Below are 21017 nucleotides of genomic sequence, written 5' to 3'. Positions count from 1 at the left end.
CTAACCCACCAGTAGATAGAATCTCAGAGTTGTTTTATTTTGCATTTCCCTGATCACTAAGGACTTTGAACATTACTGTAAGGGCTTCTCAGTCATTCACGATTCCTCTGTTGAGAATTTTCTGTTTAGAGGTGTACCCCATTTTTTCTTTCTTTTATTGGATATTTTCTTTCTTTACATTTCAAATGTTATTTCCTTTCCCAGTTTCCCCTCCAGAAACCCCTATCTCATCCCCCTCCCCCTGCTTCTATGAGGATGCTCCCACACCCACCCACCCACCCACCCACTTCCACTTACTGCACTAGCATTGAGCTTCCAGAGGACCAAGGGCCTCCCCTCCCATTGATGCCAGATGGAGCAATCCTCTGCTACATATGCAGATAGAGCCATGGGTCCTCCCATGTGCACTCTTTGGTTGGTGGTTTAGTCCCTGGGAGCTCTGGGGTGTCTGGTTTGTTGATATTGTTGTTCTTCCTATGGTGTTGCAAATCCCTTCAGTCCTTCCCCTAACTCCTCCATTGGGGACCCCGTTCTTAGTCCAATGGTTGGCTGGGAACATCTGCCCCTGTTTTTGTCAGTCTGTGGCTGACTCTCTCAGGAGAGAACTATATCAGGCTCCTGTCAGCATGCACTTTTTGGCATCAGCAATAGTGTCTAGGATTAGTGTCTGCAGATGGGATGGATCCCCAGGTAGGGCAGTATCTGGATGGCCTTTCCTTCAGTTTCTGCACCACTCTTTGTCCCTGTATTTCCTTTTGACAGAAGAAATTCTAAATTAATATTTTTGAGATGGGCGGGTGGCCCCACCCCTCCACTTGGGATTATGCCTTTCTACTATATATGGTCTCTACAGGTTCTCTTTCTGCTTTGTTGGGAACTTCAGCTAATGTCATCCCTGTTGGGTCCTGGGAACCTCTTGGGTCCCTGGCATCTGGAACTTTCTAGTAGCTACTCCCTATTTCCCATCCCATTCTCATGGAGAAAATTCCAGCAGGACTGATCCTAAGGGGTATTTACAGGTTGGCACAGTTGGTCTGATTAAGAGGGTCACAGTGGGCCAGGGAGATGACTCAGGATAAAATGCTTGCTGTGGCAAACAGAGTTCAGATTCTAGCAGTCACATAAAAGCTGATTGTGGAAGCAAGCACCTGTAGCCCCAACAGAACAGAAGCACACAGATTCCCTGGGCTCGCTGGCCACCAGTTCTAGATTTAGTGAGAACAGTCTTGACAACAGTTGAAATGGAGAGCAATAGAGAAAGATACTCAAAGTCAACCTCTGAACTCCACATATGCCAAGGCTAGCATGATATAGTTAGGCCAGCTGGTTCAAACGTCTAGAGTCTGACTCCAGGCAGTTTATTTTATACATATTTAAGTACAGCACAATTTTGAAAAAAAGTTTCCTGATAACAATTAGCATAATCCCATGTATACAATCCCATGTGACTACAAGGAAACTCTTTTGCAAAGTACATGTGACATTTATCATGAAGGTGGGTTCTACAGCTTAAGAACCTAGGGTCTGGCATGGTCTCTGACAAAGATAACATAGATATCAGCAGACTATGACATACACATGACATCTCCCTTAATGATGGGTTTTATTGACTGAAAAGCAAACGTAATAGTCTGGGGAATCAGGTGTGGCCTGGCCCTACATAATAGCAAAAGATTGCCAGGCTAATAACACCCATTCCCAGCCTTCTGTGTGGAAAACAGGTACACATCCATTCTATTGAAGACACAAGCTTGTACACTTTAACATCCTTGACTTCTCTAGTGCTTATCTGGGAGCCTGAGGACTTTGTGCCCTCTACATCTCATGGAGTAGATTTGGAGTTCCAGTTACTCAGAGGCTAGAATGAGGTCAAGACCAACCTGGCAACTTAATGAGACTTCAAAACAAAAAGCACAAACACTCTGTGTTGGAACGCTTCTCTAGCCTGCTCAAGGTCCTCGGTTCAATACCTACTGCAATAACCAAAAACATTATCCTAGGACGTAACTATTCAATAAGTAGCAGCACAGTTGTTGCTGATGCAGAGTATGAAGAAGGTGCCGGGAAGATTTCCATCTAATGTGTTTCTAAGAAGCCACAATCCTATGTTATACTATTTATTTATTTATTTATTTATTTATTTATTTATTTATTTATTTATTTATTTATTTATTTATTTATGAGACAGGATTTACATATAGCCCTGGCTGGCCTCAGAATGGAATTTCAAATGATGGAATTATAAACATTTGCTACCACATCCCACCTGTGCTTTTAGAGAAAAACAAAACAACAACAACAAAACCCCACTGAACCCCACTGTTGGAATTAAGGAGATGATTAGACAAACATACTTCTCCATATCCTTTTGAGTGCTTTCAGGTCTGCCCATGAAAGCACAAACATTTAACCTCATTGCTAACTATTTTATTAGATCATTTAATAAAGTTTCTCATGTTGTGGTAACCACCCAATCATAAAATTATTTTCGTTGCTACTTTATAGCTATAATTTTGCTATGGTTATAAATTGTAACATAGATGGTCTTCGATGACCCTTTGAAAGGGTCATTCAACTCCCACTTCACCAAATGGATTGTGAGCCACAGGTTGAGAACCAACCCTTAGGTTGTGATTTGCCCTGCCAAATGTTAACCAATTTTGTATGTAACTATATATCTTATGCTAAGAGCTTCATGATGTCCACCTATAAGCCCAGCTCTTCAGTGCTGCTGACTGAGCTCTGACAATAATACTGGTTCCTTCATTAATGAATTAAAATTTTTACAAGTGTTCTTAAATCTTGAAAATACAAATGCCTGCTCTTCTTCTCTTCTTACTTCCACTCTCTCCCCATTCCCTTCCCCTATCTCTCTCTCCACATGCTCATGGCCAGCCTCTACTCCTCTACTTCTCCTCTCCCCCCCACACACCTCTACTACCCTCTTGACTCCCCTCCCCTTGCCCTGAATAAACTCTATTCCATACTTTTTTAAAAAAAGAAAGAAAAGAAATGAAATGAAATGAAATGAAAAGTACAAACTACCTCAGCAGTAACACAGCTCCACCAGGTTCCAGTAAGTTCTCTGAGCACTCACAGAGTGTTTTTGTATGCAAGTTGTCCTGCTGGCTACTGAGGAAACACAGTAGACTGCTCCCCATAGGTCAGGATTTCAGAATGACTTCTAGGAGTTAGGATGTATAAAAATTGCTTCTTCCATTAGGAAAAAGAGAAAAGTGCAACCAGGACCTAACAAGGCACTCAGAAGTCTGCCAAGGCATTCTTCTGACAAACAGATAATTTTGCAGGTTGTTAAGACCACAAAAGACAATACTAAGACAATGATATATCAAAACAAATATAGAATTACATCCCAAGCTTTTTTGAACATAGACAAAGATGTGAGTATTGTTAAAGCTACAGAAACAGGCAGTTATCTGTCCTCATCTGGTTTGTGTTCTTATAACAAAATACCCAATACTGAATGATATGTATATTTTTAAAGAGGTTTATTTGTTTCATGATTCGTGTAGTTGGGCACAAAATAGGTATCTGTTGAGGGCCCCCTCTCATGGCATCACTACATGGCATATGGCATCACATGGTACAAATGTGTGAGACAGTTCTAGAGTCACATGGTAAGAGGATGACACTGGAGAAGCCCAGCTCAGCCTTCAAACCAACCATTACCAGGAGGCCCAACCCACTCCCTAAGACTTAGCATTAATCCTTTCCAATCAGAGTCATTTCTATTAGCTACCTTTAGGTTCTACCTCTTCAGAGTTGCACTCCCTTTTAGTTCTTTAAATTAGGGGGATCAAGTTTCTAGGGCATGAACTTTCATTAATCAAGCCATATTCAAATCATAATAATGTCTATATCCTGACCTGATTGGCTACTGGTCCCTGCCTCCTTTCAGACTTGCTCTTTGCAATTTGTTTCCACAGTAACTTTTTATTGGACTTGTTTACTTAATGTGTGAGTGTTTTGCTTACATGTGTGTAGACACAGCACACATGTATGTATTTACAGCACATCTGTGCATATTTATAGCACACATGTATGTATTTGTAGTACACATGTGTTTGGCCCCTGTGGACGTCAGAAGAACAGGAGCTGAGAATTGGACCTAGATTCTTTGCAAGAGCAACGCATGCTCTTAACAGCTGAGCTATCTCTCCAGCCTCTTAAATACATTCTAATTGAAATAGAAGTATATCACTTTCACCACTTTTTCCTCCCTCCAGCTCCTTCCAGGTACCCTTCCTCCAACCCTTTCCATGCTTCCCCATGTGGGGTCTCTGCAACCACCAAGGCCAGAAAGGTGAGAGATAAGAAGTTGGTTCAGTTCAACATGATTCAGGAGCAAGTACTGGTTCAAATTTCAAGACAAGAGTCTGAGCCCAAGTTGTTTATATTTAGGCTTAAACAGCACAGCACAATTTGGTGAAATTAACTTAATCTGTGTACAGCGTAAAGCCTAAGACATGACTACATTGAAATTCTTTGTAAAGTGCATGTGATAGCTTCTATAAAAATAAGTTCTATATAATGAAAAGAACAATTCCTGATAAAGGTCTGGGGAAGGATCTGGTGTAGACTCAGCCACACAGAAACTGCAAAGGTCACCAGACTATAAATCACCTTCATTCCCTGTGTGTTTAACATTCCTGGTTTCCCCCAGTGCTTACCTATGAGCACAAGATTATGCTTGAGCAACAAACAATTTATAATGGTTCTATTTTTTAAACTGTGATTCTCAATTCTGCCATGTCTCAATTAATTTCTGTTAATGTTTTTGCTGTAATATTAGTAGTTTTACTAATTGTATAGGCCATCTCTGAGACTTCTCTTTGTATTCCTGGAAATGGCAATAAAAACTCTAAAAACAATCATATTGTGTCCTATTACAGGTGTGCCTTTTATCCTCCTTAACAAAAGGCATTTGGATTCTGCATTGGCATGCTGAGAATTAATATAGCCATCTAACATAATAGCATCATTCTTTTGGGTCTACAGTATTGTGTCCTTGTTGTTTCCCCAAAGTTTTGGCTTGAGAAGTTAAAGTCTTGATGTTTTCCCAAGAGTCTGGCCTACTTCCTTTTGAGATGTCTCCTCTTAGTGGGTTCATTTGTCTAGTGGTCTTCAGAATGCTGTCCTGGTTGAATGCATCAGAGTGGTAGACATGTGGGACTTTATTCATTTTCTGGAGAGCCACAACCATATTCTGGCCTAATATTAAATGAACATTGGGCTCTTTCTATCGATTAGTTTCTAGATCTTCCAATTTAACATACACTTCAGGTTGTGGTGAAAGAGTCAGAGTTGGGGTCAATCTGAGGCCAGTGGGAAAATTCTACCACAAACCTCTGAGCACAAAAAGACCCCTCCCTCCCCAGCTCCGAAAAAAAGAACCAAAAAAAAAAAGACCCCTCCCTTCCAGGATGAGTAGAGCTAGTTTAGTTCCTGGAATAGCTACAAGCCAAACTGTTGAAAAAAGCCACCTGTAACTCCCCATCCAAACCCCTCAGAAAGTCCTGGAACAGTCTGCTGGCCACGAGTCAGTTTGAAGGTCACTTTGCCCCACCAATAGTACCCTGCCTAGTTACCATTGTGCAAATTCTGCCCCAATTGTTTTCAAAGTATATAACTCCCTTTTTGAGTCTGCTCAAGGTCGTCTCCCCTTGAGGTGGGATAGCCCCAACATGTTAGAATGATTAAACTCTTGCTTTTGCATTGATCACTGCTTCCGTGAGTCTCGAGATCCTGGAAGAGGTTCAATTCAAGCCTAACAGATTCTTGTTCCTTTAGGGAAAAATGCTTTGTGGCAACAGAAAAAGTACTATATTGAATAGGAAGGGAAAGAGTGGGCAGCCTTGTCTAGTCCCTGATTTTAATGGAATTGCTTCATGTTTCTCTCCATTTACTTTGATATTGGCTACTGGTTTGCTGTATACTGCTTTACATTTAGGTATGGGCCTGGAATTACTGATTTTTCCAAGACTTTTATACTGAAGGGGTGTTGAATTTTGTCAAATGCTTGTGTGTGTGTGTGTGTGTGTGTGTGTGTGTGTGTGTGTGTGTGTGTGTGTGTGTGGGTGGGTGTGTTTTAGTTTGTTTATATAGTGGACTACATTGATGGATTTCCATATATTGAACCATCCCTTCATCCCTGGGATGAAGCCTACTTGATCATGGTGAATATCATTTTTGTGAGTTCTTGGATTCTGTTTGCAAGAATTTTATTGAGCATTTTCACATTAATATTCATAGGGAAATTGATCTTAAGTTCTCTTTTTTTGCAGGGTCTTGTGTGTTTTAGGTATAAGCATAATTGTGGCTTCAAAGAACAAATTGGGTAGTTTAAGTTCTGTTTCTATTTTGTGGTATAGTTTGAAGAGTATTGGTATTAGGTATTCTTTGAAGGTCTGACAGAATTCTGCACTATACCCATCTGATTTTTTTGTTTGTTTGTTTGTTTTTGTTTTGTTTTGTTTTTTGGTTGAATTTTAACAACTGCTTCTATTTCTCTGGGGGTTGTGGGACTGTTTAATGTTAATGTTTATATGATCCTCATTTTGCTTTGGTACCTGATATCTGTCTAGAAAATTATCCATTTCATCCAGATTTTTCAGTTATGTTGAATATAGTTGGATCTGATAATTTTTCAAAATTCCTCTGTTTCTGTTGTTATGTCTCCCTTTTCATTTCTGATTTTGTTAATTTGGATAATATCTCTGTGCCTTCTGGTTAGTCTGGCTAAGGGTTGACTTTCTTGTTGATTTTCTCAAAGAAGCAGCTCCTGGTTTTGTTGATTCTTTGTATAGTTCTTTTTGTTTCTACTTGGTTGATTTCATCTCTGAGGTTGATTATTTTCTGCCGTATACTCTTCTTGAGTGTATTTGCTTCTTTTTTTCTAGAACTTTCAGGAGGGCTCTCAAGCTGCCAGTGTATGCTCTCTCCAGTTTCATTTTGGAGGCACTCAGAGCTTTAAGTTTTCCTCTTAGCGCTGCGTTCACCATGTTCCATAAGTTTTGGTATATTGTTCCTTCATTTTCATTAAATTCTAAAAAGTCTTTTATTTCTCTATTTCTTCTTTGACCATTATTTTATCATTGAGTAGAGCATTGTTTAGTTTCCATGTATATGTGGGCTTTCTGCTGTTTTTGTTGTTATTGAACATCAGCCTTAGTCCATGGTGATCTGTTAGGATGCAGGGGATCATTTCAATCTTGTATTTGTTGAAGCCTGTTTTGTGACTGATTATATGGTCAATTTTGGAGAAGGTACCATGAGGTGCTGAGAAGAAGGTATATTATTTTGTTTTAGGATGAAATGTTCTATAGATATCTGTTAAATCCATTTAGTTCATAACTTCTGTCAATTTCACTGTGTCTCTGTTTAGTTTCTGTTTCCATGATCAGAATTGAGGTGAGTGGAGTGTTGAAATCTCCTACTATTATTGTGTGTGGAGCAATGCGTGCTTGGAGATTTAATAATGTTTCTTATATAAATGTGGGTATCCTTGCATTTGGAGCATAGATTGAGAATTCATCTTGGGAGATTTTTTTTCTTTGACAAATATGAAGTGTCCTTCCTTATCTTTTTTTGATAACTTTTGGTTAACAGAAGATTTTATTTGATAGTAGAATGGCTACTCCAGTTTGTTTCTTGTGACTATTTGCTTGGAAAATTTTTTCCTAGCCTTTTACTCTGAGGAAATGTCTGTCTTTGTCACTGAGATATGTTTCCCATATGCAGCAAAATTCTGAGTCCTGTTTACACATCCAGTCTTTTAGTCTATGTCTCTTTATTGGGGACTTGAGTCCTTTGAAGCTGAGAGATATTAGGAACCAATGATTGCTGTTTCCTCTTATTTTTGTTGTTAGAGGGGGAATTATGTTTGTGGGGTTATCTTCTTTTGGGTCAGTTGAAAGAACATTAATTTCTTGCTTTTTCTAGGATGTAATTTCCCTCTTTCTGTTGGATTTTCTATCTATTATCCTTTGTAGAGCTGGACTTGTGGAAATATATTGTGTAAAATTGGTTTTGTCATGAGATATCTTGGTTTCTCCATCTATGGTAATTGAGAGTTTTGGTGGATTCAGTATCCTGGACTGGCATTTGTGTTTTCTTAGGGTCTGTGTAACATCTTCCCAGGATCTAACTTTCATAGTGTCTGTTGAGAAGTCTGGTGTAATTCTGATAGGTCTGCCTTTATATGTTACTTGACATTTTCCCCTTACTGCTTTTAATATTTTTAATTTGTTTTGTGCATTTGGTGTTTTGATTATATGATGGGAGAGATTTCTTTTCTGGTCCGGTCTATTTGGAGTTCTATAGATTTCCTGTATGTTTATGGGCATCTCTTGCTTTAGGTTAGGGAAGTTTTCTTCTATGATTTTGTTGAAGATATTTACTGGTCCTTTAAGTTGGGAGTCTTCACTCTCTTCTATACCTATTATCCTTAGGTTTGGTCTTCTCATTGAGTCCTGGATTCCCTGGATGTTTTGGGTTAGGAACTTTTTGCATTTTGCATTTTCTTTGACTATTGTGTCAATGTTTGTGCCCTTGAGATTCTTCTATTCTTGTATTCTGTTGGTGATGCTTGAATCTAGGACTCATGTTCTCTTTCCTAGGTATTTTACCTCCGAGGTTGTCTCTCTTTGTTATTTCTTTATTATTTCTCTTTCCATTTTTAGATCCTGGATGATTTTGTTCTATTCCTTCACCTGTTTGATTGTGTTTTTCTTTAATTATTTAAGGGATTTTTGTGTTTCCTATTTAAAGACTTCTAGTTGTTTACCTGTGTTCTTTTGTATTTCTTTAAGGGAGTTATATATAGCCTTCTTAAAGTTCTCTGTCATCATCATGAGGTGTGATTTTTAAATCCAAATCTTGCTTTTCCAGTGTGTTGGAGTATCTAGGACTTGCTGTAGTGGGAGACCTTGATTCTGATGATGCCAAGTAGCTTTGGTTTCTGTTGCTTAGGTTTTTGCTCTTACCTCTTGCCATCTGGTTATATCTGGTGTTAGTTGGTCTTGCCATCTCTGACTGGAGCTTGTTTCTTATATGGACCTGTGAGCCTATAATCATAAGAGTGAGAGCCCTCCAGAAAAACCAGCTCCCTCTAGACAGGATTTGGCTATGGAGGGCTTTGGGACAGCCTTAGCTCCGGGCACAGGTGAAAACCTGAAGGACCCTGTCCCTGGCTGCTCTCACCTGCTCTATGTTTAAATCTCTTTTTTTGGGGGGGGGGGAAGAAAGGCTGACATTTTCACATTTATTGCAGCAAAAGCCTTAGCTTGTAGATTAATGTAGAGAAAAACAAAGCAAAACAAAATGATTCTTCACTGAATAAATAGAGAAATCCCAGAATGTTCTACAAGTAAATTGTATCAGTGAAGTCGGGATAACTCAGGAAACTTTTCGACTTCGAAGTCAATATACTGGGTAAACATCAGTTATTTAGTGAATACTGAATAAGAGTCTGCCCACTCCAGTGATGGGGAAAGGAGTGTGGGAGAAACTAAGACACATCACCACCTTATGAGAAGATACGGTCAAAAAGGAGAATTGTGCCGTGCAACCCACACACGTTTTGTTTGTTTGTTTGTTGTTTGTTTGTTTGTTTATTAACTTGAGTATTTTTTATATACATTTCGAGTGTTATTCCCTTTCCCGGTTTCCGGGCAAACATCCCCCTAATCCCTCCCTGTCCCCTTTTTTATGGGTGTTCCCCTCCCCATCCTCCCCCCATTACCGCCCTCCCCCCAACAATCACGTTCACTGAGGGTTCAGTCTTGGCAGGACCAAGGGCTTCCCCTTCCACTGGTGCTCTTACTAGGCTATTCATTGCTACCTATGAGGTCAGAGTCCAGGGTCAGTCCATGTATAGTCTTTAGGTAGTGGCTTAGTCCCTGGAAGCTCTGGTTGCTTGGCATTGTTGTACATATGGGGTCTCGAGCCCCTTCAAGCTCTTCCAGTTCTTTCTCTGATTCCTTCAACGGGGGTCCTGTTCTCAGTTCAGTGGTTTGCTGCTGGCATTCGCCTCTGTGTTTGCTGTATTCTGGCTGTGTCTCTCAGGAGAGATCTACATCCGGTTCCTGTCAGCCTGCACTTCTTTGCTTCATCCATCTTGTCTAATTGGATGGCTGTATATGTATGGGCCACATGTGGGGCAGGCTCTGAATGGGTGTTCCTTCTGTGTCTGTTTTAATCTTTGCCTTGTCTATTCCCTGCCAAGGGTATTCTTCTTCCCCTTTTAAAGAAGGAGTGAAGCATTCACATTTTGATCATCCGTCTTGAGTTTCATTTGTTCTAGGCATCTAGGGTAATTCAAGCATTTGGGCTAATAGCCACTTATCAATGAGTGCATACGATGTGTGTTTTTCTGTGATTGGGTTAGCTCACTCAGGATGATATTTTCCAGTTCCAACCATTTGCCTACGAATTTCATAAAGTCATTGTTTTTCATAGCTGAGTAATATTCCATTGTGTAGATGTACCACACTTTCTGTATCCATTCCTCTGTTGAAGGGCATCTGGGTTCTTTCCAGCTTCTGGCTATTATAAATAAGGCTTCGATGAACATAGTGGAGCACGTGTCTTTTTTATATGTTGGGGCATCATTTGGGTATATTCCCAAGAGAGGTATAGCCGGATCCTCAGGCAGTTCGAAGTCCAATTTTCTGAGGAACCTCCGGACTGATTTCCAGAATGGTTGTACCAGTCTACAATCCCACCAACAATGGAGGAGTGTTCCTCTTTCTCCGCATCCTTGTCAGCATCTGCTGTCACCTGAGTTTTTGATCTTAGCCATTCTCACTGGTGTGAGGTGATATCTCAGGGTTGTTTTGATTTGCATTTCCCTTATGACTAAAGATGTTGAACATTTCTTTAGGTGTTTCTCGGCCATTCGGCATTCCTCAGCTGTGAATTCTTTGTTTATCTCTGAACCCCATTTTTTAATAGGGTTATTTGTCTCCCCGCGGTCTAACTTCTTGAGTTCTTTGTATATTTTGGATATAAGGCCTCTATCTGTTGTAGGATTGGTAAAGATCTTTTCCCAATCTGTTGGTTGCCGTTTTGTCCTAACCACAGTGTCCTTTGCCTTACAGAAGCTTTGCAGTTTTATGAGATCCCATTTGTCGATTCTTGATCTTAGAGCGTAAGCCATTGGTGTTTTGTTTAGGAAATTTTTTCCAGTGCCCATGTGTTCCAGATGCTTCCCTAGTTTTTCTTCTATTAGTTTGAGTGTATCTGGTTTTATGTGGAGGTCCTTGATCCACTTGGACTTAAGCTTTGTACAGGGTGATAAGCATGGATCAATCTGCATTCTTCTACATGTTGACCTCCAGTTGAACCAGCACCATTTGCTGAAAATGCTATCTTTATTCCATTCGATGGTTTTGGCTCCTTTGTCAAAAATCAAGTGCCCATAGGTGTGTGGGTTCATTTCTGGGTCTTCAATTCTGTTCCATTGGTCTATCTGTCTGTCTCTGTACCAATACCATGCAGTTTTTTTTATCACTATTGCTCTGTAATACTGCTTGAGTTCAGGGATAGTGATTCCCCCTGAAGTCCTCTTATTGTTGAGGATAGTTTTAGCTATCCTAGGTTTTTTGTTATTCCAGATGAATTTGTAAATTGTTCTGTCTAACTCTTTGAAGAATTGGATTGGTATTTTGATGGGGAGTGCATTGAATCTGTAGATTGCTTTTGGTAAAATGGCCATTTTTACTATATTAATCCTGCCAATCTATGAGCATGGAAGATCTTTCCATCTTCTGAGGTCTTCTTCAATTTCTTTCTTCAGAGTCTTGAAGTTCTTATTGTACAGATCTTTTACTTGCTTGGTTAAAGTCACACTGTGGTACTTTATATTATTTGGGTCTATTATGAAGGGTGCCGTTTCCCTAATTTCTTTCCCAAATTTGTTTCTCTTTTGTGTAGAGGAAGGCTACTGATTTATTTGACTTAATTTTATACCCAGCCCCTTTGCTGAAGTTGTTTATCAGCTTTAGGAGTTCTCTGGTGGAACTTTTGGGATCACTTAAATATACTATCATATCATGTGCAAATAGTGATATTTTGACTTCTTCTTTACCAATCTGTATCCCCTTGACCTCCTTTTGTTGTCTGATTGCTCTGGCTAGAACTTCAAGAACTATATTGAATAAGTAGGGAGAGAGTGGGCAGCCTTGTCTAGTCCCTGATTTTAGTGGGATTGCTTCAAGTTTCTCTCCATTTAGTTTAATGTTAGCAACTGGTTTGCTGTATATGGCTTTTATTATGTTTATGTATGGGCCTTGAATTCCTATTCTTTCCAGGACTTTTATCATGAAGGGGTGTTGAATTTTGTCAAATGCTTTCTCAGCATCTAATGGAATGATCATGTGGTTTTGTTCTTTCAGTTTGTTTATATAATGGATCACGTTGATGGTTTTCCGTATATTAAACCATCCCTGCATGCCTGGGATGAAGCCTACTTGATCATGGTGGATGATTGTTTTGATGTGCTCTTGGATTCGGTTTGCCAGAATTTTATTGAGTATTTTTGCATCGATATTCATAAGGGAAATTGGTCTGAAGTTCTCTTTCTTTGTTGGGTCTTTGTGTGGTTTAGGTATAAGAGTAATTGTGGCTTCATAGAAGGAATTCGGTAGTGCTCCATCTGTTTCAATTTTGTGGAATAGTTTGGATAGTATTGATACGAGGACTTCTATGAAGGTCTTATAGAATTCTGCACTAAACCCATCTGGACCTGGGATCTTATTGGTTGGGAGACCTTTAATGACTGCTTCTATTTCCTTAGGAGTTATGGGGTTGTTTAACTGGTTTATCTGTTCCTGATTTAACTTCGGTACCTGGTATCTGTCTAGGAAATTGTCCATTTCCTGCAGATTTTCAAGTTTTGTCGAATATAGGCTTTTATAGTAAGATCTGATGATTTTTTGAATTTCCTCTGAATCTGTAGTTATGTCTCCCTTTTCATTTCTGATTTTGTTAATTTGGATACACTCTCTGTGTCCTCTCATTAGTCTGGCTAAGGGTTTAATCTATCTTGTTGACTTTCTCAAGGAACCAACTTTTGGTTCTGTTGATTCTTTCTATGGTCCTTTTTGTTTCTACTTGGTTAATTTCAGCTCTGAGTTTGATATTTCCTGCCTTCTACTCCTCCTGGGTATATTTGCTTCTTTTTGTTCTAGAGCTTTTAGGTGTGCTGTCAAGCTGCTGACATATGCTCTTTCCTGTTTCTTTCTGCAGGCACTCAGAGCTATGAGTTTTCCTCTAAGCACAGCTTTCATTGTGTCCCATAAGTTTGGGTATGTTGTACCTTCATTTTCATTAAATTCTAAAAAGTCTTTAATTTCTTTCTTTATTTCTTCCTTGACCAGGTTATCATTGAGTAGAGCATTGTTCAATTTCCAAGTATATGTGGGCATTCTTCCCTTATTGTTATTGAAGACCAGTTTTAGGCCGTGTTGGTCTGATAGCATGCATGGCATTATTTCTATCTTTGTGTACCTGCTGAGGCCCGTTTTTTGACCAATTATACGGTCAATTTTGCAGAAAGTACCATGAGGAGCTGAGAAGAATGTATATCCTTTTGCTTTAGGATAGAATGTTCTATAAATATCTGTTAGGTCCATTTGGTTCATGACTTCTCTTAGTCTGTCTACGTCTCTGTTTAATTTCTGTTTCCATGATCTGTCCATTGATGAGAGTGGGGTGTTGAAATCTCCTACTATTATTGTGTGAGGTGCAATGTGTGTTTTGAGCTTTAGTAAGGTTTCTTTTACGTATGTAGGTGCCCTTGTATTTGGGGCATAGACATTTAGGATTGAGAGTTCATCTTGGTGGATTTTTCCTTTGATGAATATGAAGTGTCCTTCCTTATCTTTTTTGACTTTTAGTTGAAAATTGATTTTATTTGATATTAGATCCAGCTTGCTTCTTCCGACCATTTGCTTGGAAAGTTGTTTTCCAGCCTTTCACTCTGAGGTAGTGTCTGTCTTTGTCTCTGAGCTGTGTTTCCTGTAGGCAGCAGAATGGCAGGGTCCTCGTTGCGTATCCAGTTTGTTAATCTATGTCTTTTTATTGGGGAGTTGAGGCCATTGATGTTGAGAGATATTAGGGAATAGTGATAATTGCTTCCTGTTATATTCATATTTGGATATGAGATTATGTTTGTGTGCTTTTCTTCTCTTTGTTTTCTTGCCAAGACGATTAGTTTCTTGCTTCTTCTAGGGTATAGCTTGCCTCCTTATGTTGGGCTTTACCATTTATTATCCTTTGTAGTGCTGGATTTGTAGAAAGATATTGTGTAAATTTGGTTTTTTCATGGAATATCTTGGTTTCTCCATGTATGTTAATTGAGAGTTTTGCAGGATACAGCAACCTGGGCTGGCATTTGTGTTCTCTTAGGATCTGTATGATATCTGTCCAGTATCTTCTGGCTTTCATAGTGTCTGGCGAAAAGTCCGGTGTGATTCTGATAGGTCTGCCTTTATATGTTACTTGACCTTTTTCCCTTACTGCTTTTAATATTCTTTCTTTATTTTGTGCATTTGGTGTTTTGACTATTATGTGACGGGAGGTGTTTCTTTTCTGGTCCAATCTATTTGGAGTTCTGTAGGCTTCTTGTATGCCTATGGGTATCTCTTTTTTTAGGTTAGGGAAGTTTTCTTCTATGATTTTGTTGAAGATATTTACTGGTCCTTTGAGCTGGGAGTCTTCACTCTCTTCTATACCTATTATCCTTAGGTTTGATCTTCTCATTGAGTCCTGGATTTCCTGTATGTTTTGGACCAGTAGCCTTTTCTGCTTTACATTATCTTTGACAGTTGAGTCAATGATTTCTATGGAATCTTCTGCTCCTGAGATTCTCTCTTCCATCTCTTGTATTCTGTTGGTGAAGCTCGTATCTACAGCTCCTTGTCTCTTCTTTTGGTTTTCTATATCCAGGGTTGTTTCCATGTGTTCTTTCTTGATTGCTTCTATTTCAATTTTTAACGGTTTGATTGTGTTTTCCTGGAATTCTTTCAGGGATTTTTGCGATTCCTCTCTGTAGGCTTCTACTTGTTTATTTATGTTTTCCTGTGTTTCTCTAAGGGAGTTCTTCATGTCTTTCTTGAAGTGCTCCATCATCATGATCAAATATGATTTTGAAATAGATCTTGCTTTTCTGGTGTGTTTGGATATTCCGTGTTTGCTTTGGTGGGAGAATTGGGCTCCGATGATGCCATGTAGTCTTGGTTTCTGTTGCTTGGGTTCCTGCGCTTGCCTCTCGCCATCAGATTATCTCTAGTGTTACTTTGTTCTGCTATTTCTGACAGTGGCTATACTGTCCTATAAGCCTGTGTGTCAGGAGTGCTGTAGGTCTATTTTCCTGTTTTCTTTCAGCCAGTTATGGGAACAGAGTGTTCTGCTTTCGGGTGTGTAGTTTTTCCTATCTACAGGTCTTCAGCTGTTCCTGTGGGCCTGTGTCTTGAGTTCACCAGGCAGGTTTCTTGCAGGGGAAAAGTTGGTCTTACCTGTGGTTCCAAGGCTCAAGTTTGCTCATGGGGTGTTGCTTATGAGCTCTCCGCAGCGGCAGCAACCAGGAAGATCTGTGCCACCCCTTCTGGGAGCTTCTGTGCACCAAGGTTCCAGATGGTGTTTGGTGTTTTCCTCTGGCGTCAGAGATGTGTGCAGAGTGCAGTCTCTTCTGGTTTCCCAGGCGTGTCTGCCGCTCTGAAGGTTTAGCTCTCCCTCCCACGGGTTTTGGATGCAGAGAAGTGTTTATCTGGTCAGTCCCTTCAGGTTCTGACGGTGTCTCAGACGCAGCAGATCTGCCGCTCCTGGGCCCTCCTCTACGGGACCCCAGAGGCCGTATACAGTTTCCTCTTGGGCCAGGGATGTGAGCAGGGGTGGGCAGTATATGTGGTCTCTTCCGCTCTGCAGTCTCTGGAGTGCCCACCTGTCCAGGCGGTGAGGTCTCTCTCCCAAGTGGTTTGGGAGCAGAGAGCTGCTGCAGGCAGGGATCCGCGGGTTTGGGACTCCTGGTAAACACAGGAAGTGCCCAGTCCTAGAGGAATTTTGCCTCTGTGTGTCCTGAGTTCACCAGGCAGGTCTCTTGCAGCAGAAAAGTTGGTCTTACCTGTGGTCCCAAGGCTCAAGTTTGCTCGTGGGGTGCTGCCTACGAGCTCTCCGCGGCGGCAGCCCCTATGTTTAAATCTTACATTAATGTCCTCATCATGAAAGGCAATTTAAGCAAGAAGTTTGTGTAATAAGTATCTCCCTATGAGGGAGCAGGAGCATTCAAGAATAAACAGAAAAGAATGTATAACAGTACCTTTCTGAGAGTCACATGGTGTTTTGTTGTCCAAGGGTATTGTTTAGAACCTTGCATCAAGGTGCATCTCATTGCCAGGGTTCCTTGACCACTGAATAGTGGCCTCCCATGTCTACCAGAAAGTCAACTGGTTTCCTGTCTACTTTCAAGATTACCATGGGCTGAAAGAGGGGAGTTATCCAACCTTGACCTACTCAATTCTCATCCAAACCTGGGACCTTGGTCTTGCTAGAGCGGGGTCATTTAAGTCATTCTCCCTTTAATGCCTTAATTCTTTGCATTTGGCACATTGGTTTATTTATAGGTACCCAGTGACAGGCTTCTCTTGGCCTTTATCAATTGTGTATTGCCTTTGAAATCTGAACCTGGGAGTGGACCCTCTAGTTTCTGGAAGGCAGCCACAATAGCTCAAGTCATGTTTCATCTACCAATCATCAGGGGTGTCCCAGTTATTAAAAACTTGGGCTACAACCTCAATCAATTTAGACATGTTTTCTCCTTCAAAGTCCCCTCCTCAGAAGTTTCTTTTGTATATTAGGGGCAGACTGGACCACAAAGGTAATATTTGTGACCCTCCTATTTTCTTTTGCTTCTGGATCTATCAAGATATAAGTCTAATAGGCTTCCAGGAGGCATTCCAGGGAGATTCCTTGGGTCTCAGAATAACCTGACTACATTTTGACAAATTTGTAAGCCAGCTGGCAGCCACTTAGAAACATCCCAAGAGATTCTGGTGAAAGCCCTCAAGGGACTGCATACCTGCTGGTGTGTCAGGGTCCCAATCTGGGTGCTTGAATAGCAAAACAGTCTCAATCCTCTCAGGATTTGTTGACTAACCAGTTTCCTGACTTCCCCAATGATGTGTTTTCATTTCTCTAAGGTAAAGAGGGTCTGCAAAAGTTGTTGATAATCATCCCAAGTTGACTGATGGAAATAGAAAATAGTCTCCAAGAGAGGAATTAAATACTGGGTTTCTCTGAGAAAGAAATATTGTGAGTTTTCCAGTTATAGAAGTTACTGGTCAAGAGTGGGGTATAGACCATGAAAGGGGCCACAATTTGGCCCCCATCTTGGGGCCCCATAGACTAGGTTTGACATAGATGTAAGGTGGTGACTCTACTAGAAGTGAAGGTTCCTTCTTTGTGGTTTCCTTGATATCTGGAATCAGACTTTGTATGAGGGGACTTAGGAGGGGATTAGAGGTGGAGATAGATAAGGGGATAAGGTGATGCAGGAAAAGATCTGTAGGTAACACAGAAAGTCAGGCAGGGCAGGGGGGTTAGGTAGGAACCTTGTACATGAAGTGGGGGACAGAAATTTCCTGGTCCTCTGAGACTTAGGTCTGATAAGACTCAAGGGGTCCCACTGGACTGTAACAAGAGGGGTTTGAGGCATTTAGCTAGCTCTTCCACAAGGTATCACCAAGCCACAATATAGGGGGCTTGGTTGCAATGTCCTTGCCATCCAAAGATAATAGCTTATGTGGAGTAAATCACAGTTAAATTGAATGTTCTTCCATGGGCCAATCTGTCTTAGAGGTGGGCCATTTAAGATGGCAGAAGGTCTTGAGTTTGCCAGAATAGACCTTGTCACCAGAGTGAGAAATTCTCTTTTAACAATCCTTAAAATGATGAAGAACAAGTTCAAGAGGGGATTGGGTGGTGGATTGCTCTGATTCTATCAGAGTGCAGGACAAAGAAGACACAGACGATGATCAGAAAAAGCAAAAGTAAGACTTGACATTGAAAATGCAGACAGAATGTGACAAAGAGACTGACAGAAAAAAAATAAACAAGATCCCTAACCAAAAGGGGTCAAAGGGAGCTGATGCATCCTTCATCCTCCCTAGATGTGGAGAGCTGTTCTGCATCCAGCTTCTTCCAAGGGTCACCAGAAGCACACATTACCAGAACCAGAATATTAGATTTACCTCCAGAGATATCCCTAAAGCTAACAATTCAGAAAATTTGCTTGGGTATCAGTGTACTAGACCCTGGATAAATGTTGTGGTGGTCTGTCAAAAATCCAACACCCAGGACACACCAAGTTTTCTTAACCAGAATTTTGCAAAGTCTCTTCTAACATCTCACAGAGATCTGTCCAGAACTAAAAAAAAGCAGAGGCTAACTAGATATGAATCATGGAAAGTGCTATAGACTCATTAAGATGAGGGTAGGTGGAGAAAATGTCCTCATCAGGAATTTCCCAAAGAGAGAGGGCTCAGGATGGTGGCAGGGACACACTGAGTGCCACAAAATGTCATGGCAGGAGAAGACATTTGCTGCCAAGCCTGATACCAGGAGATACACATGGTGTCCTGAAAGAGAAAATGCCAGAGACTTGCCACAGGATCAGTCTGGCCAGGACGCTACTGCTTCATCCATTGCTGGAACCCACAATACATTCATTCATTCATGACCAAGTGGTTAAAGTCTCACCCATGAGGCTCTGGCTGGCTGAGACAGAGCAGGGCCTCATTAAACTTCTCTAAGAACAACTGCCCATTCTAATTCTTCCATGTGGAGCAGTGGAAAAGGCATGCTTCTGACCATAAGAACAATTCTCCAACCCTAGTGAAGATTGTCAGCAAATACCAATAAATGATTTCCAAACTGCTTTCTAAGTCAAACAAGGCCTGCCATCCGCAGAATGTGGGGGGTTATGAAGAGAGTCAGGCTGAACCTGTGTCAGTTGAATATCTTAGCAAAGCTCCATGTTGTATCAAAGACAGGCTGTTTGTCAGCATCCTGGCTGTATCATTTAACTAGCTGTATGATTCTGGGCCACTTAACATCTCTAAGCCTGTGAGCTCTTCGTCTGGAAAGGAAATGACAATCCCTACTTGCAAGGTTTGTTCTTAGGATGAGTTGCTAACATCTGTATAAAGTACTAATGAAAACAAAGTATGTATGTGTGTGCATGTACATGTGTGTGTGTGTGTATGTGTGTGTGTGTAGTATCATAGCCAGTTCTGGGAGGAACAGAAACTATTTTCATCATCACAGCAGTGAATCTTTGCACACACAATGCTTAGCTTCTCGTCTTGTCAATTGCTGGAGAGATTTAAAGCACGTTAAAGAGATGACCCCTACATTGCTTGCTTATTGATTCTTGCTAGTAATGTTATATTTCTAACAATCTCTCACTCCCTTTGGCTTTCTGAGAAGTTTCCTGTATCCCAGGCTGGCCTTGAACTCATGTTCCTCTGCCATAGTCTAGAGTGCTGAGATTATTGATGTGTGCTACCACAGTTGGCTTATGATAAGGAACATTTCTATTAATCCATATTTCTTTTGTACCTCTGGCAACCCCTGATCTGTTGTCACCATAATTATGCCTTCCCCAGACTTCCTGCTAATGAAATTATACATGGTATGGTCTTCAGGAACCAGATTCCCTCACTTAATGTCTAAATTATTTCAATACACATTTTTTTTCTTTTTGATGAGTAGTATTTCATTTATACATGTTGGGAACTTTTTGTCTGTTTGGTTTCTTTGGTTTGGAATTTTGAGATGACTCGCTGCATAGCTTAGGCTTGTTTCAAATATCCACTCTTCTTGTAAGAGGCTGAGATGACAGGTATCTGCCACCAGACAGGGGACAAGTTGATATGTGCAGTAGTGACACCACTGAAACTGATAAGTGATTCAAGCCCAGGCCCATACACTACTCCCTGCCTCAAGCCAGTTAATATCTTTGTTGGCACAGGACTCTACAGAACACCAGCAGAAGGTACCTGCTGTTCCTTCCTGTTTCAGCAAGCCCTAAGATACCTCTTCTTCACAAAAGAAAAGGCCACTAGTGATGGTGCTGAATAAACATGAGGCCAGCTTAACATGCATTATTAGAAGCTGCCAGACAGGCAGCAGTGGCACATGCCTTTAATCCCAGCACTTAGGTGCAATCCTTGGTCTGCTTCTCCCTTGGGGTTGTCAGACCCATTGCACACCAGGCAGAACTGGAAAGAGGGAAGCTCAGCAGGGTGGGTGGATGCGAGCAGGATCTTGGTTAGTGATGAGTGTGCAGAAAGAACACACACACCGGAATAGCTTCTGAGAACTGGTTCATTTATTAGAAGAGAAAAATGGGTAATTATGCCCCTGGGGTGGAGGGCAGGGTCTCTGGAGGAAAGGTTTATTTGTCTGTGTATTATTGACCAGGACAGGGTGTTGGAAGATGCTTCATCTGCATACTCAGGGGCTGTATGATGTGGGAACCTTATAAGGTCCAACAAGGAGTGAAGCTTGATAACTGTCAGTGTAATAAATTCTACTACACTGATGGGTTGATGGTGGCCAGCCAACTGTACAGCACCAAGTTAGGGTGGAGGAGGGAACTGACTCCTCCCATCCTCATTTGAGGTATCCAGAACTGAAGGTCTCTGCAACCTTTCCTCTGTAGTCCTGGGCCATTACAACACCACACTTGGCAGAGGCAGAGAGAGAGGCAGAGAGGCAGAGAGAGGCAGAGAGGCAGAGAGAGGCAGAGAGGCAGAGAGAGGCAGAGAGGCAGAGAGAGGCAGAGAGACAGAGAGAGGCAGAGAGGCAGAGAGGCAGAGAGGCAGAGAGGCAGAGAGGCAGAGGCAGGGGAATCTCTGAGTTCTAGGGCAGCCTGGACTATAGACAGAGTTCCAGGACAGCCAGGACTATGCAGAGAAATCATGCTTCAAAGAACA

At 41.1% G+C, this 21017-nt stretch overlaps 1 protein-coding gene and 1 pseudogene across 1 annotated transcript in view; both read left to right on the top strand.

Annotated features, from left to right (window-relative positions):
• Positions 1–2080, top strand: part of LOC148002740 (nuclear receptor coactivator 4 pseudogene) — a 33343-nt pseudogene extending 31263 nt beyond the window's left edge.
• Positions 1–21017, top strand: part of Bmerb1 (bMERB domain containing 1) — a 166756-nt gene that overhangs the window by 103727 nt on the left and 42012 nt on the right. The window lies entirely within an intron of this gene.

Source organism: Rattus norvegicus, chromosome 10, assembly GCF_021556685.1.
Source record: "Rattus norvegicus strain SHRSP/BbbUtx chromosome 10, alternate assembly SHRSP_T2T, whole genome shotgun sequence".
NCBI lineage: Eukaryota > Metazoa > Chordata > Mammalia > Rodentia > Muridae > Rattus > Rattus norvegicus.
Note: the sequence above shows the minus strand (reverse complement) of the source record. Positions and strands in the feature narration are given on the sequence as shown.